Genomic DNA, 27,805 nt, shown 5'->3' on the forward strand with positions numbered 1-27,805 from the left:
CACTACTAATGTCACAATCCAGTATGATGTTGTTTGTAGAATAAAAGTGTCAATCCAAATGCCGTGAATACTAATGTCTATCAATGTCTAAGTCCAAGTTTAATTATGAGAGTTTAACTTTAGTGTCTGTATATATATAGTGTTGTCATGGAAAATTCTAGAACACTCTATAATGGAACATTGTGGAAAATCCTGGAAAGTTACAACGGAAGTTTCTGGAATAACGTAGAAGTTTAAATTACGCATCTTTTATAAGGATCATTCTAGAAAGTTCCAATCATTCTGTGATTGTTCCAGTGATTCCTAAACTGCACAGTTATAAGATTATTTGGTAAACAACTATCAGGCCATACAACACAAATTAGGCCAACATAAATAAACATAATAATTACAATATCATAACAATATTCATTTTGTTCGGATTCATAGTGATAATTAGTGTGTGAGTTGAGCTGTGTTCATATACATTCCTTGTGCATTGAAGCATTGTGCAAGTGTTATTGTGTCACTGTGTTATAGTGGTTTATTGAATATTCAAAGGTGATATTACAAATTGGTGAATATTGTTAATAGATGTTGTATATATGTGATAATGTGTTTATACGTTTTGTGTGATATAAATTGATGCATGTTGCATAGTAATCCGTTGGTGACATTGTGTAATTAAGTGTCTGATGCATGTTGCATAGTGATATATTAGTGACATTGTGAATACTCAGGCTTAATACATGTTGCAAAGTGATTGCATAGTGACATTGTGTGTATATATTCTATAATAAGGCATTGTGTTTATACAAAGTGAATGAGTAACTTCACCTTGTAATTTAGTTTATGTGCATTGTGTAGCTTATATATTTGACATTGTGAATTCATTTAAGAGTGTGTTAATTGTTTTAAATAGGACAACTTGTTGTGGTGCAAATTTAGGTTGAACACTTGAAATCCTGATTTATTCAGATACGGATCCATTGATCGCCCGGTTACACGTTACAAATTTGGTGGCAAGCGGTGGGATTTCATGTGTTTAAATCGTTAATGTAATTACATATATATGGTTGATCCAGTTGTGAATATTTTAAAGATAATTATGATTGTTCTTTTTGAAGTTAAAGTAGATATAGAGTTACAAGAAGTATTATAAAAATTAAAGTTGAAGAAAATTGCATAAGGTGAGTACTGTTCAATAATATAAAATGGCACAAAATCAATTTGATTCAGATATTGGACAGATAAACAATGTTATTGAAAGATTAGAAAACAGTTTGAAACATAGTTTTATGCATTCAACGCCTAAGAGTGAAAAGATTAAATCTACTATTACGCAAAGTGAAAAAGATTCAGGAGTAGCAAGTGGTGTTGATATGAGTAGTGAGGAGAATGTTTTATCAAGAGATACGGTAGTGTTTAGGACTGAAAAACCGAAAGTACGTTTTGTTGACAGTCTACCGAGTAAAAGTGATAGTTTTTCCGAAAAAGATACTTTGCCTCTGAGTGCAAATAAACAAATTTTAAAAAGTGACAATAGTTGTGCCGAAAAGCGTGAACGTAATGTAAATACTAAAAATGAAATAACAGATATCGACAAACAGTGTCGAAATAGTGAACCCCACAATCAAGGTGTTAAGTGCAAACCGGCAACATACGACGGGATAAGTTCATGGATAGACTACAAGTCTCATTTTGATATGGTTGCATTAGTTAATAATTGGACCGAAAACCAGAAGGGTCTTTATCTAGCAGTTTCACTTCGAGGCCAAGCGCAAGCAGTATTAGGCGATCTACCCACAGATGTGCGAAGTAATTTTGTGACACTTGTTAATGCACTTGAGGAACGTTTTGCTCCGACTAGTCAAACAGAGCTGTACAGAGTTCAGTTTCGTGAACGGAAACAAAAGGCATCTGAAACTTTGCCTGAAATGGGACAAGCAGTAAGGAGACTCTCTAACCTTGCATACCCAACAGCTCCGCGTGAAGTGCGCGAAACATTAGCAAAAGATCAATTTATTGATGGATTGTTTGATTCAGAAATGCGATTAAAAATAAAGCAATCACGGCCCATTAATTTAGATGAAGCTATTCGCTTAGCAGTAGAATTAGAAGCCTTTAACCAGGCTGAAAGTAGCAATAGGGTGAATCGTGGTCATTTGCGGTCTACAGATCAAAGTGAAAACATTGATTCTACTGATATCAATTCTCGAGCACACACGGGTGCTATGGAAAAAATAGAGATGTCGATGAAAACAATGGAGGGAATGATAAAAACCTTGCAAAGTGAATTAGAAAAAATGAAAAGTTCAGGTAACAGTTTTGACAATAAGAGATGGGTAACAAACAATAAACGAAATAAAGGGTGTTTCAATTGTGGTAAACTAGGACACTTTCAAGCAGAATGTCGAAGTCCATCGCGAAGGGATACAACAAGAAGACTACATACAAACAGAGGTCAAAATCATAATGCTAAATCAAGGGTCTCAATCATTGAAGACGCCGGTATGTATGTTGATACAATTTTAAACAAACGATCTTGTAAATTTCTTGTTGATACAGGAGCAACGTTGTCTATTGTATCCTTCAAACTTTATGAAAGTTTGCCAAAGCATTGTAAAGTTGAACTTTATGAAACATCCCAAAACATAACATCAGCCAATGGTGGACTTTTGACATTGTACGGTAAAGGATATTTTAGTATTCAAATTGGAAAGGAGACATTTAAGTTTGAAGCACTTGTAGCGGATATCAAAGCCGAAGGAATACTTGGACTAGATTTTCTTAAGGCAAACAAATGCGTATTGGACGTTGTGTCTGAAAGGCTTTTTCTAGGAGAATCTGAGATACAATTAATATTTGAGGGACCCTTAGGTTGCTATCGGGTTGTGTCATCAGAAAGTTAGTATTCCCCCATCTTCAGAAGTTGTGGTAAACGGAAAGGTATGTTTTCCTGGGGGATATAATCTGAATAGTTTTGAGGGTGTTATTGAACCATCGGAAAACAGTGCGAAAAACGATGGGCCCTTGATAGCTAGAACTTTAGTAAAAGTTAATGAATGTGTTCCTGTTAGGTTACTGAATATGAAGCAAGACTCGCAAGTTGTGTACCAGGGTTCAACAATTGGACAAGTACATAAGATTGAATCTGTTTGTGAAAACACCCATTCGGATTTGAAAAACAAGCAATCATTTGAACTTCGCTCGGATCTGAAGGCTTTATATGATAAGGTTTGTGAAAATTTAGACGAACAACAAAGTGATCAGTTAAAAGTACTTATCAGGAAATATGAAGGTTTATTTGCTGAATCTGATAAGGAGTTAGGCCACACTAATCTTGTAAAACATAGAATCAATACTGGGAATGCACAACCAGTTAAAGAACCTCCTAGGCGCGCTCCAGTGCATTTACGACAGGAAGTGGATAAGAACATTGATGATATGCTAAAAAAAGGAGTTATTGAACCATCTAATAGTCCTTGGGCATCAGGTGTTGTTTTAGTAAAGAAAAAGGACGGATCTTATCGCTTCTGTGTTGATTATCGGAGATTGAATAAGGTAACGGTAAAAGATGCATATCCTCTCCCTTGTATTGACGATTCCCTGGAACAACTTGCCGGCAGTGCCTGGTTCTCAACGCTGGACTTATGTTCAGGCTACTGGCAAGTGGAAATGCACCCTGATGATAGTTACAAAACAGCTTTCGCTACAAGACGAGGCTTGTTTCAATTCAAAGTTATGCCCTTTGGTCTATGCTGTGCACCCAGTACATTTGAAAGATTGATGGAAACAGTTCTTGCAGGGTTGCAATGGGACATTTGTTTAGTTTACTTAGACGATGTAATTGTAGCTGGAAAAACATTTAGTGACATGTTAGTTAATCTTGATCGAGTATTTGAAAGGCTAGGTTCAGCTGGTCTTAAGCTTAAAGCAAAGAAATGTTCTTTGTGTGCAAAAGAGGTATTATTTTTGGGACATGTAATATCAGAAAAGGGTATCGCCACAGATCCCTCAAAAATTGACGTTGTGAAAAACTGGCCAATCCCAAGCAATGTGACTGAAATACGTTCGTTTTTGGGACTATGCAGTTATTATAGACGATATATACAAAACTTTGCAAGTATAGCCCGGTGCTTACACGTTCTTACAGAAAAAGGAAAGCCCTATATATGGAGTGTTAAATGCCAGGAATCTTTTGACATTTTGAAAAACCACCTGATAAAAGCCCCGATTCTGGCACATCCTGAATTCACAAAGGATTTCATTTTAGATACAGACGCCAGTAATGAATCAATTGGTGCCGTTTTATCACAACTTAATGAGCAAGGATCTGAAGTTGTGATAGGTTATGCTAGCCGAACCTTAAGCAAGGCTGAAAGACGTTACTGTGTAACAAGAAAAGAACTCCTAGCAGTTGTAAACTTTGTAAAACATTATAAACACTATCTTTACGGGAGGAGATTCGTAGTTAGGACCGATCATGGCTCCTTACGCTGGCTTATGCAGTTCAAAAATCCAGAGGGTCAGTTAGCTCGCTGGTTAGAAGTCCTTAGTGAGTATGAAATACAAATAGTACATCGTCCAGGTGTTCAACATAGAAATGCCGATGCTCTAAGTCGAATACCCTGTAAACAGTGTGGTTATTTTTCCAACTGGGACGAAACACATGAGAAAACGGAAGCAAGTGTCTGCGTTTTAACGGACACCTCAGACGAATATAAGGATGATCAATCCCATCTCGAAGAATTACAAAACAATGACAAAGATCTGCTTTACATAAAGAATTGTTTACGAAATCAAAGACGTCCCATGTTTAGTGAAGTATCGGGTAAGGGTTTTGTTGTTCGAAGCTTGTGGTCTCAGTGGGAGAATCTGCAACTAGAAGACGAAATTCTAATCCGGAATTATGAGAGTGAAAAAGAGAAAAATCGACGACAAATAGTTCTACCGTTTACAGAACGAAGAAATGTTCTTCAGCGATGTCATGATGATAAAACATCAGGACATTTGGGTACAAGAAAAACATTAGAAAAAATATGACTTACCTTTTACTGGCCTGGATTACAATCAGATGTAAGATTGTACATCAGGGGTTGTGACTTTTGCTCTAGAAAGAAACGACCAATTCCAACAAAAAGGGCACCAATGGGAATAGTTCAAAGCAGTTTCCCAATGGAGAGAATAGCGACAGACATACTTGGGGAATTACCAGAAACAAAGAATGGAAACAAGTATATCCTCGTTGTGTCAGACTATTTCTCAAAATGGACAGAGAGTTTTCCGATGCCAAATATGGAGGCTGAAACGGTAGTAAAACTGATAGTTGAAGAAGTAATAACAAGGTTTGGAATGCCAGCATACATTCATTCCGATCAGGGACGACAGTACGAGAGCAACTTGTTTCATGAAATGTGCAGAGTTTTAAACATAAAGAAAACAAGAACAACCCCATATCACCCCCAATCAGACGGGATGGTGGAGAAATTCAATGGAACACTTGCGAAAATGTTGAGTGCATATGTGAACGACAATCATGATGACTGGGACGAATATCTACCTTATGTCATGATGGCATATCGCAGTGCAGAACATGAGACAACAGGTTATACGCCGAACTACTTGATGTTTGGTAGAGAAGTTTCAACTCCACTTGACATTATGTACGAGATGCCACAGGCACAAAAAGAAGTACCAACCAATAAGTGGGCTTGGAAAATGAAAGAAAGGATGGAAAGTGCTCATTCAATAGTACGAAGGAATACAGAGACAGCAATGCGTAGACAAAAGAGATATCACGACTTAAAGCTTTCATGGCAAAAGTTTGAAAAAAATGACGAAGTGTACGTTTATTTTCCTGTGAGAAAAAGTGGACGATCACCGAAGTTTACTTCATTTTTGAGAGGTCCATTTAAGATAATAGATCGGTGTACAGAAGTTACATACAGAGTCAACTGTGCTTATAGAGGCAAAGAGCAGGTAATTCATGTTGATAGAATCCGCAAGAAGAATATGCAAAGGCTCCGAGACGAGGCAACAGAAAGTGAGAACGGTCGGGAACGAGAACCAGTTAACGATGCATGTAGTACGGAAGGTTGGGGAAACATGCAAAATGAAGAAGAGATTGTGCCAAGTGACTTAGGAACAAAGTGTTTGGAAGAAAGTAGTCATGAGCCTGAAAAGAGAAGGCGTTGTAAACCTGTATGGATGAACGATTACTGTGTTGATTAGGCGTTCAGGTGTATCATAAGTGTATATAAAAGTTAGTTTTCATGATGTACATAACATTGTGTGTACATAGACTTAAATGTGAGTCCGTCGGATGGGGACGTTAAATCCGAGGCCCCATGTACAGGCAAATGTCACGCCCTGTGCATGTAAAAGACCCCTTCTGCAGATTTCGTTAAGAGTAGGCTCCTTGGGGCCGCTGCAGAGGCAAAATTTGTTAGGGACTTGTCAAATTTATTCTTTGGTAGTGACGCTCAAAATTACAGACGTAAATAGGAAAGATGTTAATGTTGGAAACAGGGATATTTGGAAGTAGGAAGTTTTAAAAAGTTTTATTCTGACGAAAGGAGAAATATACTGTGAATAGTGTTTGTTAATAAGAAGAAAGTTCGATATGTTTGATATGGCTGACAGGAATTAGGACATATGTAGACTTTGTTTCTACGGGTTGTGCCTTGTGATGTCATCAGTTAAGACCTGATGGACAAAAGGGTAGCCTGACGTTGTGGTCAGAAGATATGTCCAATGGAAGTAGTGACTGCACTATGGTAAGAGTTTGGGTATGAAAAATGACCACTTTGATAGATGATTTATCAGCATGTCAGATATATTCAAGGAGTCATGCGAGGACGCATGATTTTTGAGGCGTGGGTAGTGTAACGAAAATTGGTCATAGTTTATTTATTTTTAGGTGAAACATCAGTTGTCTTTTCCTGTTAATTGTGTTTCTATATATATATAAGTTTCTCCATAGTTGGAGCACCATGTATTACTTAAAACACCCCTAATTTTGGTATAGTCTTGATTTTCACCCCTTCTCGTATAATGGACCGTTCCATATCGTAGTATATAAGGCAGCTCAAGACAGAGAAACTTTGTCAGTTTTATGTGGACCATTGAAGTGTTAACTTCTAGGATTAAATATTCCAACTGGTAAGTAGAGTGGCTTTAGTGATTCAAAGGATATAAATTATAGTGTTTGGATTTATATGTGAATATTTCGAATAGTGATTGTGTTATAAAGTGAACTTATAATAATAAGTTATTGTACAGTGAAAGTACAAGGTGTATACTTGCTTGTGTTGCAAGTTGTTATATTGTGGACGTGTATTAGTGAGAATACATTGTGAAATCTTGCTGGTGTTGCAAGTTGTTATATTGTGGAAGTGTTTAAGTGAAAGTGCACTGTGTTTAATCTTACCAGTTTGGAATATATTCATTTTGTTCGGATTCATAGTGATAATTAGTGTGTGAGTTGAGCTGTGTTCATATACATTCCTTGTGCATTGAAGCATTGTGCAAGTGTTATTGTGTCACTGTGTTATAGTGGTTTATTGAATATTCAAAGGTGATATTACAAATTGGTGAATATTGTTAATAGATGTTGTATATATGTGATAATGTGTTTATACGTTTTGTGTGATATAAATTGATGCATGTTGCATAGTAATCCGTTGGTGACATTGTGTAATTAAGTGTCTGATGCATGTTGCATAGTGATATATTAGTGACATTGTGAATACTCAGGCTTAATACATGTTGCAAAGTGATTGCATAGTGACATTGTGTGTATATATTCTATAATAAGGCATTGTGTTTATACAAAGTGAATGAGGAACTTCACCTTGTAATTTAGTTTATGTGCATTGTGTAGCTTATATATTTGACATTGTGAATTCATTTAAGAGTGTGTTAATTGTTTTAAATAGGACAACTTGTTGTGGTGCAAATTTAGGTTGAACACTTGAAATCCTGATTTATTCAGATACGGATCCATTGATCGCCCGGTTACACGTTACAATTGTGATACACTACACAAGAATGTTACCCATATTATTACAGACTAGGGGAATAGCTCTGGTAGCATGGATGGAGGCGATCACATACGGACACATAAAAACACATCAGCTTCCATTTTTACATTTTAATCAGACAAAGATGACGTCACAAACATAAATATAAAATACTGATAAAAGGGGAATAACTCTTTCTCTAATTTTTGTGCTATTTTCACATTTCCTGACCGGTGTGAGAAAAATATTTCTCCTCACTAGTGAAAAATCTGTTCTCGGCAAATGATTAGTTGAAATTTGATTATGACGTCAAAATGTTTTGTTTTCTTCTCAATTTTCCTATTGTGACGTCATGAAAAAAGGCGACCTTGCCTGATGACGTCGCATATAAAGAGCACAATTTTCTGAAAATCTTTGAAAAAGAACGATAAAAAGCATTAGAGAAACAGATTCCGACACTATAACTCGTGTATTACGATATTTCTCCACTCTCGACAGTTAAATTTTATTATTTAAAGGGCTCGGCAAGCCTCGCGCTTTAAATAATAAAATTTAACTGTCTCGAGTGGAGAAATATCGTAATACACTTGTTGTAGTGTAAGAATCTATATCTCTCACATACAGAAACATAATCTGACCATACATACTGATATATAACATCCCTCCCCCAAAACAAAAATTTAGTAAATTTTTACAATGGTCAATATATATGTTCATGTGTTATAAAAAAAAATACAATAAATATTAATTTCCAAAATTGAAAGTTTACATGAATAAAGGTAATCTCTCAACACTCTAGTAACCATTTTAAAACAAACGTATCAACGCTGCAAACCCGAAAGTCTGGCATCTCGGACTCCTCCCTCGGATGACCTTATGCACGCATTACTTTCACAAAACACTTACAGTCATACACACATATTAATGGCATTTCCTACTAGACAAACATATATCATTATAAATAGCTGAATACAAATTTGATAGTATCATCAGAGACTTTAAACTCTTAAATTTAATAAGGTTTTATTTATGATAAATATCACACCGCTAAATGATAAACACATTCACATTAGTTTAATTTCAAAGTAAACAAATAACGTAGATCAAAATTAGCATGAAAAGTATCTTCTTTCATAAAATCAACATGGTTAAAAATAGAATGTTCTCGTACAGAATAAATTCATCAGCTTTTCTTTAAAATAAGTCTTCTCGGAAATCTGCAAAACCATGGCGATACAGTTATCACCAAAAACACAGTAAATATAATTACGTTTTTTAAAAATAGTCAAATATAGGTTACGGCGGAATGAAACACAACAGCAATACAGGCAACATTACGCAATACACATCACACGTAAACTTTATAAAGACTTGAAATCATCAAATCCTCCTATTAAAACTCTTTTGCATTTATTTGATCACTATATACAGCCAATTGTAACTTATGGTTGTGAAAATTGGGGTGTTATTAACATCACTCCTAAAAGGAAAAATGTATCCCTTTATGACATATTTAAAGATTGGGAGTTTGAGAAGCTAAATTTAAAATTTTGTAAGTATATTATTGGTGTTACAAAGATGTGCACAAATGTAGCAGTCCTGTCGGAATTGGGTAGATATCCTCTTTATATAAATTTGCTAACACATATATGTTTATGTATTGGCATAGACTAGAGAATTCTCCATCTGATTTATTGAAAAGTGCTTATGCTGAGTTAAAAATGAGTGAGAGTAAAGCTCAAACTAGCTCTTATAATTCTTGGCTCTCTAATATCATTTTCTACAGTGAAAAATTGGGTATTGACCTAAATATATGTAAAAATTTAGGCAAAAATAAATTTAAAAGTGTACTGAAAAAACAGCTCAAATTAAATTTTCAAAATGATTGGGAGAAAATGCGAGATTTTTATTTACAGAATCAAGGCAAATTGGACACTTATTTTTCATTCAAAAGGTCATTTGACTATGAATATTATTTAGATTTAAAACACCCACAAAAACATTTGTTAACAAAATACAGACTCAGAAATCACTGTTTAAGAATAGAAACTGGCAGACATGAACGAATTACCAATGTATGTGGTAAATATGAAATATTACTAGCTCGACATGAGAGGATATGTTTATATTGTAATTCAAATTGTATTGAAAATGAAATGCACTTTCTTCTGGAATGCCCTCTTTACAATAACCTCAGAAGAGATGTGACTGATTATATCAAAAAATACCCCAGTTTAGAGAATTCAATCAAACAGAAAAGATTTTTTTTCATGGATCATGATTAATGAAGATAACAGATTTTTATCAATTTTACGTGCATACCTCGATAAAGGCCTGCAACTTAGAAAATCAGAAAATTATTTAACTTAAATACTCTAAAACATATCAAAATTATCTCCCCTTCACCATTGATTCTTTCCTCATGCATTTGAATTATTATTTTATTATTTTATGTTTCTTTAATCACTCTGTAATGTTTATGTTATGCTCTCAATGGGCCCTTTAATTTGGAAAATAAAAACATTGTATTGTATTGTATTGTTACCGTATCACCATGGTGGTGATACGGTCTGATTAGTCAGAGGCTAAACGTCAGGTTCTGGTAAATCTGTTAACGGTATTTCTGTTATTTCATTGGTTATAAATACTATCTAATGGCTACTTCGTGGCTGTTTCCGGAATGATTATGGGGGAAATGAAGGTCATTTTGACGTCTGATTGGCTATTAATGAGTGGCATGCATTATATGTTCAACGCGTCCGTAAGTGGGGTCGGATTGAAATCATGATACTAGGTTATAGGTACATATTATGATAAAGTGTTCATTTGCTATAGTGATTAGTTATGATGATAACTCACCACAAACTGTCAATTTGGTACAGATTATATAATCATGTGACAATGTGATGATTTAATCTTGAAATTATGTTGCTATTTTGGTAAGAAACTGTACATTTATGTATTATTGCTATTCTCTAAAAATAGAACAGTAATGTGTATAATTTACACTTTAAACTGCGTATTAAAACGGTTAAATGATTGAGATACTTTTGTGTTAGATTTTTTCGTATAAAGCTTAGATTTTAAATAGTTAATACACAAAACGTATGTGTGAGCCAAAATTTGTTCCTGTGAAAAAAGTTCCAGTGGAACTAATTTCACAGGAAATATGTTCTGGGAGAACTTTTTTTACAGACAATTTCTATATAATTTGTTCCATCTCTATGAAATAAGTTCCACACTTTACCTGGTGAAATAAGTTCTTGGTTAGTAAAATGTGTTCCTCATCTAGTGAAATAAGTTCCATGTTTGTGAGATTTGTTCCTTACCTGGTGAAATAAGTTCTGGATTTATGAGATTTGTTCCTCACCTGGTGAAATAAGTTCCTTGTCTGTGAAATATGTTCCACTGGTTAAACAAGTTATCTTATATACTGAGCACTTGTCATCAGTGAGTTTAAAGTCATTATAAAAAACATGTATTATATTGATAATGTAATAAATAAAAAGTGTATTAAAACATCCAATTTGGATCATGTGGAGTAAAGCAAAAGTTTAATAACATACTCAATCAATAATACTAAAAATGACACTTATGAACCAGGAAAGAGTAGAATAAGAAATAATAATAAAAGTCATTCCGAAAAAAAGGTATTATAGTTAAAGATGAACATTTTTTTAAAAAGGACAAAGTGACTAATCAGTTATATTAAAAGACATAAAGAAACAAAAGACACACTCTTTTAAAACTGTGCAATGACCATAGCTAAGTTCATGTATGATTATAGAACACCCATGACAGATCAACAGAAAACTAGGAGGTCTAATACCCATGACATACATTGTAAACGATAAAACATAGATATGAATTAGGATACATTATCATCGCTTTTATTTCTTCATCCTACAGTCATGCCTTCAATTGCAAATGTACCCCATGCAAGCACAGTACTTATTTTCTGTGAAATAGTTTCGAGCAGAACATTTCCATTGATTTCTATAAAATACCTTCGTTCAAAGCTAATATCACAAGAACTTATTTCACTTTTTTTTTAAATTTTAATATTGGAACAAAACTCATGGTGCTGTGATTTTTGTTCCGGTACTTTTTTCACACTTGGTTAAAATATTAGTTCCGGAACAAATTTTATAGTGCTGGAACATATTTTCTGTGACATAAGTTCCGGTGGAACATATTTCCTATGAAATTTGTTCCAGCGGAACAAATGTCACGCCGGAACAATTTTTTTGTTACATGTGCTCTATGTATAAAAATAATAACCATTTATTTTTAATTGCTTGGACATATTGGTTAGAAAATATTAAAATCACGGAATTTACCGAAGATGTAATTTCGTTTCCAGCACTTTCATCGCTTCATTGATTTCTGGTGTAAATAAACAAACCCGACGATACTGATTAGAAGAATACAAAAATTACAAGGTCACAGTGTACAAGCGGACAGTGACACAAAACGGAAGTTGCTGATCTGTCCGACGGCGATCGGCTCGTTGTTTTTCAAAAAAATATAGAATATCAACACAAAGTGTCCCATAATGGATTGTTCAGCAGCTCAAGGTAAGTGAATAACTACAATGATGTATTTTTGACCATTTAAAGCTTATTTTATGCTTTTAGCATCAACCGTCTTTTTAAAATAACTCCTGATCATGAAGAGGGGTCAAAATTTTGCGATTTTTCGAGTCATAAATCTTAACAAAACTCCGAAAATTCAAACATTTTCAAGATTTTTAATCGATACATAGTTGAATAATCATATTCCGCATACACACACAAAAGTTTGGTTCATTTTTTTTTATTATATTGTCACAATTGAATCTTTTCTATTCAAAGTGTACTGTCCGCCTCGTTGCCACCGTATGTTTTCATACTGTCCGATTCGTTGGTCATATTCATGATCGATATCTTAAGCAAAAGTAAGATTGAAACATGCAATTTATCCACATTCATGACCGATTTCCTAGGAAATATCAACATTTATAAAATGTTACTGATTATTACATATAAAAAGCATTGTTAATGCATGCACATGAAAATTTAATATACGTTTCTCTAGTTTGTTTTAGGAAAATGGGGCACGTAGGTGATTTTTATGGTATATTTATTCATACATTCATGTGGAACATTGTTATTTTTATCACTTAAAAACATAAATAGAGGTAATAACTTTTCATGAAAAATACAACCATGCAACAAAAGTTATTTCTAGGCCTTTCTTAAGTGCGCTGCATCACTCACTATCATCTACTGTTGTTTTAAAATAATGTCAATGTAATTGTCATCCGATATAGAAAGATCCAAAAGTTCTCTCGACAGATCTGCATCGATATCGAAAAATGATTTATTCTTGTCTCCTTCAGTTTCCATTTCCTCGTCTGTCTGTTCCTTGAGGTCATGAGAAATATCAGATTTGCGGGGTGTTGATGTGGAGATTTTTTGTCTTTTTGCAACTGGGCTTCCAATTTCATGCGAGTTATCATTTTCAATTTCAAAAAGAGTGCTTGCTGTTTCCAAAAGATCACATGTTTTTCCTATATTAAGAGTTTCCTTATAATTGTCACTATGTATGTAATAACCATCCTTTTGTAGTTGGTTTGGTATAACACAAAAGTTTTTCGTCTGAAGAATGCATTTATTTTGAATATAAACCTTTATTTTAAGTGTTTGTTCCGGATGGCGAATTATATTGTGGTCTATTATTTCGGAAAATATTTTGCACGAAAACAAGCATGTTGTACAACTATAAGGATTACTAGTACTCATCATGTATATCTGAAAATATAAGCAAAACATTATTTAATTGATGTTCTTAAGTGCGCTGCATCACTCACTATCATCTACTGTTGTTTTAAAATAACTTTTAAACAAGAATGTGACCATAGTACACGGATGCCCCACTCGCACTATCGTTTTCTATGTTCATTAGGCCGTAAAATTGGATCAAAACTCTAATTTTGCATTAAATTAGAAAGATCATGTCATAGGGAACATGTGTACTGAATTCACCATGCATTTATTAGAATATTATATCGGTAGAGAATCTAACAACAAGGTCCGCAAACGATGAATACGAGCAGCAGACATGAGTAAAGGTTCTGGAAGAGTGACCAATGTCCCCCTTTAATTGACACGAGATCCAAGCTGAATATATAATCTTTAAATATTTTCCATATATAATCAAAGACAGTATCTGTGTTGAATAAAGTTTAAATGTGGATAAATTGCATGTTTCAATCTTACTTTTGCTTAAGATATCGATCATGAATATGACCAACGAATCGGACAGTATGAAAACATACGGTGGCAACGAGGCGGACAGTACACTTTGAATAGAAAAGATTCAATTGTGACAATATAATAAAAAAAAATGAACCAAACTTTTGTGTGTGTATGCGGAATATGATTATTCAAATATGTATCGATTAAAAATCTTGAAAATGTTTGAATTTTCGGAGTTTTGTTAAGATTTATGACTCGAAAAATCGCAAAATTTTGACCCCTCTTCATGATCAGGAGTTATTTTAAAAAGACGGTTGATGCTAAAAGCATAAAATAAGCTTTAAATGGTCAAAAATACATCATTGTAGTTATTCACTTACCTTGAGCTGCTGAACAATCCATTATGGGACACTTTGTGTTGATATTCTATATTTTTTTGAAAAACAACGAGCCGATCGCCGTCGGACAGATCAGCAACTTCCGTTTTGTGTCACTGTCCGCTTGTACACTGTGAAGGTGAGCAATATGGTTTCTTATGTGCAAAGAAGCCTACACCAAGCATCACGGTATTGTTATTGGCAAGGGTTTCAGTGCACTATATGATACAGTTTGTAATGGCAGACATATACATACATGACATATTGTAGCAATAAGGTGTATCCAAAGCAAAATAATTAATAATAAATCAACTCAATGGATAGAAACCATACTGGTAAGTCATTTTTCTTTTTCACACAGCATCTGCATAGAGTGATGAGATATAAACCAGGAGATCAATCACTGGTTTTAGAAGTCAAGAATTTTTATATTTTACTTATTTGGGTAGATACATGTACATGTAACACAACATTTATCTTGTCATAATACCTGTACGCTCAGTGTTCTTCATGAAAACTATCACACTGATTTTAAATCATTATAGGAAAGGACAGTGTATAAGCAAACATTTCAGGAGGCAAAGAGTCTATTATAGACTGACTGCAATAGTCTGTATATTATCTGAAAAAGCTTAGTTCTTGTCAACTTTCTTATTATTTCAAACATTTAAATAGATGTCTCCCAAATTTGGTGTATTTCTATTAGCTTTTTTTAAAGTCATTTTCATTTAATTTTCAACCCGGCCCAGAAATATGTTTACTATAGCTGATTTAGAGAAAGGCGACCTGGGTCACCTTTAACAAAGGCTATATTTATTGTCACTGCAAACATTTTACCTGTTCAACACCAAATGCTGTCAAGTTTGGGGCACCTGGCCATGGCTCTTTTTTTCATAATTCATCTTACATGTACATCTCCTTTGAATTTGTTTGCTTATTTGTTCTATGGTCTATCTATGCATATTTATCTATATACCACATTTTCATGGTCCCACAAAAATGTTTAAAATGTATACATTTGATTTTTTTCTAGCTTCTCTCATGTGATAGCCATATCTTTTTGGTCACTATTTATGTGTTGCGTTTAAATATGAATTGTAACACTTTACAGTGACTGAACAGGTAAAACAAATACTTCTCAAGAAACAGAAAAAAGAAGACTACTTGGAACAGCACCAGACTACATGTATGTACATGTATGAATAAAAACTCAGATCGGAATAGCATGGAGGATATGATATGTCCTTGTGAATAAGCGAGGAAAGCTTTTAATATTATTAAATAGTGCCTATTTTTTAATTTACTAGATTTTTCATTCATTATCTGTGCAAATTTCAACATAATTTGTCATAAATCCTTATCTAACTTTACTCAAACTTTCAGTGGTGTATCCAGAAATTTTCATAAGCGGAGCCCACTGACTGCCTAAGAAGGGGCCAACTCCAGTCATGCTTCAGTGATTCCCTATAAAAACAACAAATTTTTTTCAAAAAAAGGGGTGGCCCAGGCCCCCCAAAAAAAACCCACTAACTCCACCTCTGACTTTAATTTAATATGACAAGTGTTTCATTCACCAAAATACTGGTGCGTTTCTGTGATAAATATCATGCACAATTTTATAAATGAGAGGGGAAAGAAGATCCACATGTGGTGTACCTGCACATGACAATTGCAAACTGCCCCATTTTTCTTATCACAACCAATCAACTGATCATGCTGATACTGACATTACCAGAGAGTACACATCAAATGAAAAATCACAAATAACTGATATATATTATCAGATATTACAGAATTAAATATGTTTTAAATTTATTACAAAAAAATGTGTTCTCAATCTTTTAGATAGATATTACTGGATCTCATATACATGTAAGTACCAAAGACAACTGTCTATCCAAGTCACAATTTATAAAAGTAAACTATTAAAGGTTGTAGTTTGGTCTTCAACGCAAAGCTTGGTTCACACCAAACAGCAATTTATATAGTCCATATCAATCATGACAATGGCGTTTGGGGTTAAACATGTTTTTGTAGGTAAATAATATTGCCATGGAACTTTTTTCATGAGAGTGTTATAGTCTATAGAGTATTACTTCCTGTTTGGTGATATAGTGAAATAGAAGTCAATACGTTCTTGCTCAATCCTATGTCGCTTTGAAGGTGTCATGATTGTAATCCTCAGCTTAAGCAATGTGTTACTGTAATTTGAATTTCAAAATGACTGAGCGACGTTTTTCGAAGCACTGGTCAACTCCACCATAGCAAATCACATGACTTTGACAATCAGTAAATTCCAGCGAAAAATATCTCTATAAGTAAAGAATTGACGGATAAAAACTAAATAATAGAGTACACAGGAAATGGCAAAGTTCACATAGTCGCGTATGATTAATCATTTAAAAAAAAAAACGAGCAAAAAAGGGGGGGATGGGGCGTACACACTTTACGTCCCCCTCTGGATCCGCCACTGCCTTCTGTTGTTGTCCATTTTGTCAAGTAGTAATCCTCAAAAGTATGTGCAGGTTATATGCTATTTTTATCAAGTTGATTATAGAAACAGAATACATTTTATTATGATATCATTCCCCATTTCCATTCTCAATTTTATTAAGTCTCCTTCCATTATAACACGGGTCCACCAATAATACAACAAAAATGACAAATTAGTAGAAAACCAGGTGCTCCGCAGGGCGCAGCTTTATACGACCGCAGAGGTCGAACCCTGAACAGTGGGGCAGGTATGGACAAAACATTCAAGCGTGATACAGCTCTGAATTTGGATTGTGATCAAATTTTTGACATTACATGGTTTTTTTTTTACACAAAGCAAATGTCAAGATTTTACAAATCAATTAAAGATTTCTTCTTCAAACTTTTTAAATCTAAAATTAAATAGTTGACACAGCATAGGTTTCTGACACAGAATGAATGTGGTCTAATGAACTTAAAAGTTTTTTTTGCCTTGGAGCAATTCACTATGCTGTTGAATATTAATCCTCTCAAAAAAATGTTTGAAGAAATTTTCTTTTTATTTATGAAATCTGAAATGAGAAAAATTTAAACCCCCCCCCTTTTTTTCACATCCCCTTTTCCCTTTTTCAAAAACTGATATCAATTCAAATTTCTAATGGAGTTTGCAACAATAACTACTCTTTTAAATACATCATAAAATATTAAAATGTAAAATAAAGTGCTTGTTATCACTGAATGGTAAAGATTGGTTGGTAGTAAAAGTGAATATACATTGTTTATTGTATAAAACAATAAAAAAAAAACTTCATCAGCAACATTCTATATTGGCAAATTTCCAATGAAGTTATTTACATAAAGTTATTGGCAAATAACTATAGAAAATGACATCATAGTCATGTCTGGCAAATTTCCAACATATATTATCAACTACTATTCTATACAAAGAAAGATAACTCCAATTGAAAATTAATTGCTATTGCACAATATTGTGCAATTAGATATTTCTTGCTATTGTGCAATACTGTGCAATTGAAAATTTCTTGCTATTGCACAATACTTGATATGGAATCCTGATTTGGACCAACTTGAAAACTGGGCCCATAATCAAAAATCAAAGTACATATTTAGATAAAGCATATCAAATAAGCCCAAGAATTTAATTTTTGTTAAAATCAAACTTAGTTTAATTTTGGACCCTTTGGACCTTAATGTAGACCAATTTGAAAACTGGACCAAAAATTAAGAATCTACATACACAGTTAGATTTAGCATATCAAAGAACCCATTTATTTAATTTTTGATTGAATCAAACAAAGTTTAATTTTGGACCCCCATTTGGACCAACTTGAAAACTAGGCCAATAATTAAAAATCTAAGTACATTTTTAAATTCAGCATATCAAAGAACCCCAAGGATTCAATTTTTGTCAAAATCAAACTAAGTTTAATTTTGGACCCTTTGGACCTTTATGTAGACCAATTTGAAAACGGGACCAAAAATTAAGAATCTACATACATAGTTAGATTCGGCATATCAAAGAACCCCAATTATTCAATTTTTGATGAAATTACACAAAGTTCAATTTTGGACCCTTTGGGCCCCTTATTCCTAAACTGTTAGGACCAAAACTCCCAAAATCAAACCCAACCTTCCTTTTATGGTCATAAACCTTGTGTTTCAATTTCATAGATTTCTATTTACTTATACTAAAGTTATGGTACAAAAACCAAAAATAATGCTTATTTGGGCCCATTTTTGGCCCCTAATTCATAAACTGTTGTGACCTCAACTCCAAAAATCAATCCCAACCTTCCTTTTGTGGTCATAAACCTTGTGTTAAAATTTCATTGATTTCTATTCCCTTTTACTAAAGTTAGAGTGCGAAAACTAAAAGTATTCGGACGACGACGACGACGTCACATGATAGCAATATACGACCAAAAAATAAAAAATTTTGCGGTCGTATAAAAAGCGCTATGCTTGCATATTGCTTGAAGTGCAATATTCCAATAAAAATAAACTACTCACAAACCACTGATCTCAATATAATCAGCTAAAATACGGCAAGCTTTTTAGAAAAGCGATTACTTGTATTGTATTGTAGTTCAACGGATAAATCATGAAAAATTAACTTGCCAGTTATCTACCTTTTATCGCTCGACTAAAATCCGAGCCACCCTGTGAAAGTGATAAAAAGGAAAGGTAAATGATCTATCAATCAATTAACTAAAATTATTTATTAGTCTGCTATTTATAAGTCTGGTAATGCTTAAGTGTAGAAGATAGAACAGTAAGAATCATAATAATACGTTAAATAGACTAGAGATGTAAATAGAACGAGATAGAAAATCAGGTAAATCCATTTATTTTTATACTTCCTTGTACGGTATCGTTAAATCAAAGTACTGTTGTACTGTTTGCTTAAAGATGACATAAAATCTAGATCGGATGCTTGACGAATACAAAATTTTATTTCGCCGCAAAACTTATATTTAATTTCATACGTTCAGTTTCTTTCAATGCATTTTTGGTCGATAAGAATTGAACATGTATTCAATGTGTTAAGTTCTTTCGTATTGACAGAAAACCACCAGAACGACTGCAAACGAGGATTGTTAATGCATATTAAATGTGCTTACAATGAAAAAGACAAAAAAAATCGTGCTCATTCTACAAGAGCATTGGGCTGGTGTCTTCCTTCTATTCCCAATTTTTAAAAATACTATTCCTTCTATTTCCACTTGCAAATGGGCGTATGACATTTGCGCCGATTTTGAAAATTTTCATTCTTTCATTTGCGCCAATTTCTTTTTTTCATTTGCGCCGATTTTATATTTTTTCTTAATTGGAGTTACAGTTAAGTTCATACTTTTACATTGGCTGAGCACAGAGTATAAAGACAAATCATTGATATATGTTAAATCTAACCATGCATTTAGATTTTTTGATGTTTGGGCCCGGTTATCAAATTGGTCCACATTGAGGTCTAAAGGGTCTAAAATTGAACTTTATTTGATTTAATCAGAAATTGAATTCTTTGGGTTCTTTGATATGCTGAATCATGTATTTAGATTTTGGATATTGGACCATAATAGGTAATGTCCAATTTAAAATTTAGAGTTTTAAAGTTTAAGTTCTTAGACCACATTCATTATGTGTCAGAAACCTGTGTTGTGTCAACTTTTTAATCACAATCCAAATTCAGAGCTGTATTAAGCTTCAATGTTGTGTCCATACTTGCCGCAATGTTCAGGGTTCGAACTCTGCGGTCGTATAAAGCCGATCCTTGCGGAGCATCTGGTTATGTATTTGACTGCTGCTACATATATTTTTAATTCGTCATGTTGGTATAAACAAAGTGCTTTTATTTTTTTGATTTTAAACAGGAGACAACAGTTCTATACATGTTATGATTGACAATTTATAACACATGTACAACTGGCTAACGGAAGAGTCTAAGAGACATGATTTTTTTATTAGTTGTTAGTGGCTTTGAACTAGCTGTCAGATAACTGCGAGTACTCTCAGATCTGTTTATTGTGTCTTTTTGTGTCGGGATGTACAAGTACCCGGCCACGTCTACTTGTATTTTTTGTCTATCTGATGAGTTAAGCCTTTTTCAAGTGATTTTTATAGTTCGTTCTTATGTTGTACTGTTATGCCACTGTCCCAGGTTAGGGGGGGGATCCCGCTAACATGTTTAACCCCGCCACATTATTTATGTATGTGCCTGTCCCAAGTCAGGAGCCTGTAATTCAATGGTTGTCGTTTGTTTATGTGTTACATATTTGTTTTTCGTTCATTTTTTTACATAAATAAGGCCGTTAGTTTTCACGTTTGAATTGTTTTACATTGTCTTATCGGGACCTTTTATAGCTGACTGTGCGGTATGGGCTTTGCTCATTGTTGAAGGCCGTACGGTGACCTATAATTGTTAATGTTTGTGTCATTTTGGTCTTTTGTGGATAGTTGTCTCATTGGCAATTATACCACATCTTCTTTATTATATTTAATGATAAATAAAAATAACATTACTGGGATGGAGAGGTGTCTCATTGGCACTCATACCACATCTTCTTATATATTTCATCTTTAATTTACCTGTTATTTACCTGTAAAAAAATCGGCGCAAATGAAAAACGCCGTTGCAAATAACAATAGATGATTTGATAAATAATTTGTTTTTATAACAATCAAGGTTAATTAGAATTTCACCTTTACTTTTTTTTTAAAGCATAACATATTTGGTACACTGTTTAGGTATAGACCCTTGTTTATTTGTAATATGTTTCTTTTTTCATCAAAGAAATACTTAAAAATAAAGAAAAATTATGATAAATATATTGGAGTTAGATGTATTTTTGAATTTTTGAATTTGTACTTAAAAATAATTAAAATATAACCAAGTATAATCTTAAGATGTGGAATAAAAGTATACTCTATAAAATATGATTACTTGGACCAATACTCAAAGATATAAAATAATGGATGAAAACTATTAACTTTACTTCAAAAGGCTGTTTCTTCCACCACATGCAATGCATCTGGAGAAAAGCACAAGCAACAAGTCTTCAGCTTCAGGCTTCATACAAGGATGACGACAATATTCATCAACTAGTACGCCGTACCACTGTACTTCCACTTATACCCTTTGCTGAGGTTGAAGATGTGTAGTTTAATGCCATAACAGACATAGATTAGATTGATACCAACATCAACTACACAGCCTTTACAGACTATGTAACAGCATGCTGGGTTGAACGAAACAGTCACCTTTGGAACCACTCCTTAACGCAAGGACCAAGGACAACAAATCATCTAAAGGGATTGCACAGCAAGCTGAAGAAACATGTCACGCATCCACATCCAAACATCTTTACACTAATTAAACTTCTGAAACATGAGGAGTCCTTCAACGCCCTGACCATGATCCAGTATGCAGCCGGTGGGAAGAGAGTGGCTCCCAAAAAGAAATATGTAGAAATCAACAACAGATTAGACGAACTTAAAGTTAGACACCGCAAGGAAGTTACAACAGTAGAGTGCTGTTGTATAATTTTTGTTTTATTATGCTTGCTTGAATCCAAAGTTGAATTTGTGTTATAAAAGTAATAAAATAATTTACCTATATTTGTTTGAATTTCTTTCATATTTGTTTTGTTTAAAATGACAATTCATACAGATGCAAAAAATATCTTATTAGCTGTTCTAATAAAAAAAAAACACTGGTCAATTAACAGTTTATTAAAAAAAAATGTTTATACAGTATAATCCTTTGTTTGCACAAGTTTTCCACCTTTTCCCACATGAAATTTTACCTTTTCTTACCAGATTTATAAAAAGTGGGAATAGAGGGAATGAACCCTTGGGCCCATCTTTTTAACAACGCATCTGTGAAGTCTATTATGGACACAGCAGACTGGACAAAGGAATCAATCTTTACTCGTTTTTATTTACTTCACATAGACGTTGAAGTTTTAAATTATGTTTAAATAAGAATTTTGTACATATGGCAGAAAATTCTGAAAAAAAGGAGAACATTTATAGAAATGGAAGATTTTTTTCTTCTGTATAGTGTTCTTCAGCTGTGGATAGCTTAGAAATTTCCTAATGTAATTTCAAATTACATAAGTATAATGAATTAATATAAAATTGGGAAATTTGTTCTAATACTAATTATTCACACCGCCGATCGCACTTTAAAATATCAATAAAGCGCTCAGGTATATCGACTCCCATCACGCATGCGTGATTCCCCAGTCTCTCTCGGCGAAAAGTGTCCACCAAAAAAGATATGAAAGGGGAGGTGGGTGGTAGCCAATTACGTAAGTATTCTATCATAAAATTAAAATTTGAGAACAAATTTCCCAATTTTATATTAATTCATAATACTTACGTAATTGGAAATTACATTAGGAGATTTCAAAGCTATCCACAGCTGAAATATCTTTCTGTACTTCATATACTGTATTCTCTTCACATCAGTTCAGATATAAATAACACAACACTATACAGTTAAAAAAAATTCTTCCACTTTCTATAAATTTTCTCCTTTTTTTTCAGAATTTTCTTCCATATGTTCAAAATTCTTATTTACACAAAATTTAAAACTTCAACGTCTATGTGACGTAAATAAAAACGAGTATACTAGGTTGATTCCTTTGTCCAGTCTGCTGTGTCCATAATAGACTTCACAGATGCGCCGTTAAAAAGTGCACAAGATGGGCCCAAGGCTCTTGTAGAATGAGCACTAAATTTTTTGTCTTTTTTATTGTAGAAAATCTCTTGCTGTTGCTTGATTTTGCTTGTTTAAGATAAGTTCTACTGCAGAAAGGAGTTTTGACACCCTTTCTGATGTAGGACAAACTATTCCTTTTATTAGAAAAAAACACAGTGACTGCTCCTATGTAGGTTATTGATTGTGTTGTAATTAGGCTTGACTTTTCTAGATTTACTACAAACCCTAAATTTGTTAGGAGGTTTAGCGTTTTCTCTTGATCTGAAATCAGCATTTTTTTGGGTCTGAGTTATCAAAAACCAATCGTCTAGATAAGTTGCTAGACGAATATTTTGGGCTCGTAAATGAGCTGCCACTACAGAACACACTTTTGTGAAAATTAGAGGTGCTGATGTTGGACCGAAGCACAGCACCAGAAATTGGTAACACTGATTGTTGACACAAAATATTTTTGTGTGTTTCGTGAATTGGTATCAGGAAAAAAGTATCTGTTAGGTCGAGAGAAATTGCCCAATCTCCTTTTTGTACTAAGTTTAAGACACTGTTAAGAGAATCCATTTTCAAGTGTTTTTTCTGGAGACACTTGTTCAGAAGTTTTAAATTTATGACAGGTCTCAAATCGCCTATCTTTTTTGGTACTAGAAAAACGTACTGTACAAACCGTAGTTTTTTTCTTTTACAGGTACATTTTCTATAGCGTTTTTTTCCAAAAAGTTGACCTATTTCTGTTAGCAGAATAGGTATTTTTTTCGCAGGAACATTTGTTTTCTTTATTCCTGCTTGTGGGATTTTCCCCGAAAATTTGTAACCCTCTTTTATTAGTTTTAAATGAGAAGTGTGAAACATTTTGCACAATCTGTTTTAAATGACAGACCTCAAAGATTAATCCTATTGGTTTTCAACGTGAAAATGTGTTTGGTACATTCCGAATATATATTATGTCCCTTTGGTCGGTCGTGACTGTTTATAACAGCAGTTCAATAGATGCAATCCCGTCTTATAATTAACATTTCCTCCTGGAGATAGATGTGCAAGTGTCATTATTTTTTTTATACTTTATCATTGTTATTGTCTACAGTATTATGCGTTTCTTATTGCATGAAGAACCAACAAAACAAACATAATTGTTTCCATTACAAACCATGTGGTAGGTTTTTAATGCTTCCAAAACTGCCTTATAGAATTATTTGCATGCTTATGGATATTTTTCATTTTAAGCAAGATCTTTATTACTTCTTAAATCGTTACATTCATCGAAATATTCAGATTGCTATTTGTATTTGGTCTAACTTGACAGTCTAAGTGTATTGAAATGAAGAGGGAACTAATTGTGGCACTCTGGTTCAAACCTCAGATATTAACAAACTTTTGCGAAAGGAGACGTGTGGTTGAATTTGAGAAAAGCTGTAAAACAAAAAGTCGTCGGAGTACAAAGTGATAAATACACCGTTATTAAGACTCGAATTCCACTTATTAACAAATTTCAGTTTTGTCATATACGTGTAATTCAAAGAACTGCAATTTCTTAATATAAACAATTATCACATGATGGCCATTTTATAAAACATGACCGCTCTTAACTGATTTTTGGACAGATGCATCATTGGCGTCTGATGTAGGAATAACTAGTAATCAAGTATTCTTTATTATCTTTTCCAGGAAATGGCTTCAAACATACTGATGTGTGGAATTTGTTACAGAAGAAGTAAAACCACTGAAGCTGTAAAGTATTGTACAGATTGTGAGGACGGGTTCTGTTCAGAATGCTTAGATTTTCACGAAAACATGAAAGTTGCCACGTCCCATCATGTAATAGATATAAAAGTAGTTGACGAAATAACATTCAATATAAGCAAATTCTGCAAAGTTCATTCCGACATGGTTTTAGAATATTTTTGCTCCGATCATGATGCACTGTGTTGTCGGTCTTGTATGGCTAGTGACCATCGATCATGTGACAAAATACTTCCAATTGCAGTTGCTGCGAAAGGGGTCAAAAGTTCAACAATGTATGAAGAAATTGTCACCGATGTCAACACTCTTAATATAACTGTAAATGAGCTTGCAAGTGAAAAGGAGAAAAGTGCATCCACTCTTGATGATAGCAAAGTGACTGTACAACAAGAGGTGCAATGTTTTCAGAAGAAGTTAGAGACACGCATTCAAGAAATTGGAGTTGCCTTAATGTGTGAAGTAGACAAAGTTCATACTGAACTCTCAGATAAAACAAAAGTTGAAATGGAAAAGATATTTGATCGCAGAAAACAGATACGAAATATTTCTGAACAGTTTGAATCTGTGTCAAAACATGGATCTGATAGTCAAATATTCATGTTGATGAATAATATCAAAGAAGAACTGAACTGTCATATCAATGAATTTCAAGAATTTCTGTCGTCCCAAAATGCGGTATCTCTTTTGTATAAGGAGTCTGATTTGCTGTCCGTTGTGAAATCATTTGGGTCAGTGGAAATTAAAGAGGCTTCCTTTGATATAAAATTCAAACCATTTAAGACTCAGCAAGCACAATTGCCGAAACAACAGAGAAAGCTTCCAACAAAATTCCAACTAGATACAAAATGTATGGTGCCTAATCGCCAGATTGTTGGCATAGGTGTGACGAAAGACAATAGATTATTCCTTTGTGATAGAATGGGTTCTAAATTATTTGTTATTTCAGACAAAGGACATAAATTGGCGGACATTCTAATGGATGGACGTCAATGGGGGATAACAATGGAAGAGGACAAGAATACAGCATGGGTCACACTGCCTGATACACCGTGCGTTCAAGCAGTAGATATTATTAAAATGGAAAAGAGGCGACACATTAAAGTACCTGGGAAATGTTATGGCATTGCACTAATTGGCGACGAAATTGCTGTTGGTGGTAAAGGCAAGATATACATTATCAACAAAACCGGTGATTTGATGAAGACCATTAAAGTTGAAAGAAATGATGTACACTCTATATCAGTTGGACTAAATCATCAACTTTACTATGCTCAGGGGGATATAGCAGAATCAAAATTGAAATGCGTTAGATTAGATGATGGAACAGTTACATCTATTTCTACTCAGTATACTTATAATGTGATTGATGTCAAAGCCGACAGATTAGGAAATGTCTGCATTCTTGAATGCCACAAATCAAACTTTAAGCTATTTTGTTCTGACGATAAATCCCTTAAAACCATGTTGACAACAGAAGATGGGTTGACCACCCCATATGGCTTTGCTTTCAGTACAGATTTGTCCAAGTTTTTCATTTCAAACTATGTTGAAAACAAAAATAGTGAGATATTGGTCTATGATTGTAATTGAAATATATGCGTGCAATCACTGGACGTTCATGCTGATATGAAATAATGCTGTCCGACACTTTGATATGGAAAATTTGTATACAGCAGCTTAAAAAATGGTTGGATCATGTGCAATGATAGAACAAGCTTTTCAGAAGTTTAATAAAAACAAAAGAAACGTTTAAGTCTTGTTTCAAATAATGATTGAAAACTAATATATATATCTCTAGATAAATATCAGACGACAAAGTTATAATCATATATTTATCAAGTAGTCTGTTACTTGGCTCTTCCTAAAAGCTTCGGCATATCTCAATAGCAATTGATCAAACAGTTTACCTCACAAGTGGTTGACCAAACTGTAAAATATTTGAACAAATTGCGTCAATTGGTTGTTAGAGTGTAGTGATGGCAGTGCAATACAAGTAATACTTACCATTCGTCTTCAGTAAAAAATTGAAAACAACACGTTTAATAATTTCTTGCGTCCGAAGCGCTTTTCTGGATTTAACTTCATCAGGGTCGCCCAAACTTAAACATTTGAAATTCGAAGATGTATAAGTACCGAAACCGTTGAAGAGCTATATGTCAAAAATACTTAAAATAAATAGCCAAATTCATCTAAAGTCAACTTTGCCTGAGGGAGTTGAAACCTTAGTTTCTAGATAATTTCAAAATTTATAAACGGACAATTTTAGTAAAGTTTGTTAAATCATGTCAGTACCGAAATACTGACTACTGAGCTGATGATACCCTCGGGGACTGATATTCCACCAGCAGAGGTACAGTCCGTGTAACGTAAAACTTAACAATACAAACGATGCACGAACCATGTACGGACGATGACCGAACCATGTACGTACGCTTCCCGGACGATGTACGAGTGCAAACGAAACCCTGACCGAACGTTGTACGGATGCTGAACTAATGATGTACGAACAAAACCATGTACCATAAACCATACGTTAAACGATAACATGAGCACCCTTTAATCGTACATTTGCGTACACCGTTTCATTTAAGCGTATACCGTATTGTTTAGTGTACATCGTTTCGTTTAGCGTATATCGTATCGTTTAGGGTACATCGTTTCTTGGCTTGCATAGTTTCGTTTAGCGTATTTGTTTGGTTTTTATACGACCGCAAAATTTGAAAAAAATTTCGTCGTATA

The 27,805-nt window shown here is 33.8% G+C and overlaps 1 long non-coding RNA gene across 1 annotated transcript; it reads left to right on the forward strand.

Moving 5' to 3' along the window:
- Window positions 1–19,241: 19,241 nt before the first annotated feature.
- On the forward strand, window positions 19,242–26,819 carry LOC143076651 (uncharacterized). Its single transcript, XR_012978737.1, has 2 exons — window positions 19,242–19,296; window positions 24,992–26,819. It is a non-coding gene; the product is annotated as an uncharacterized LOC143076651 (long non-coding RNA).
- Window positions 26,820–27,805: the final 986 nt, after the last annotated feature.

Source organism: Mytilus galloprovincialis, chromosome 5, assembly GCF_965363235.1.
Source record: "Mytilus galloprovincialis chromosome 5, xbMytGall1.hap1.1, whole genome shotgun sequence".
Taxonomy (NCBI): Eukaryota; Metazoa; Mollusca; class Bivalvia; order Mytilida; family Mytilidae; genus Mytilus; species Mytilus galloprovincialis.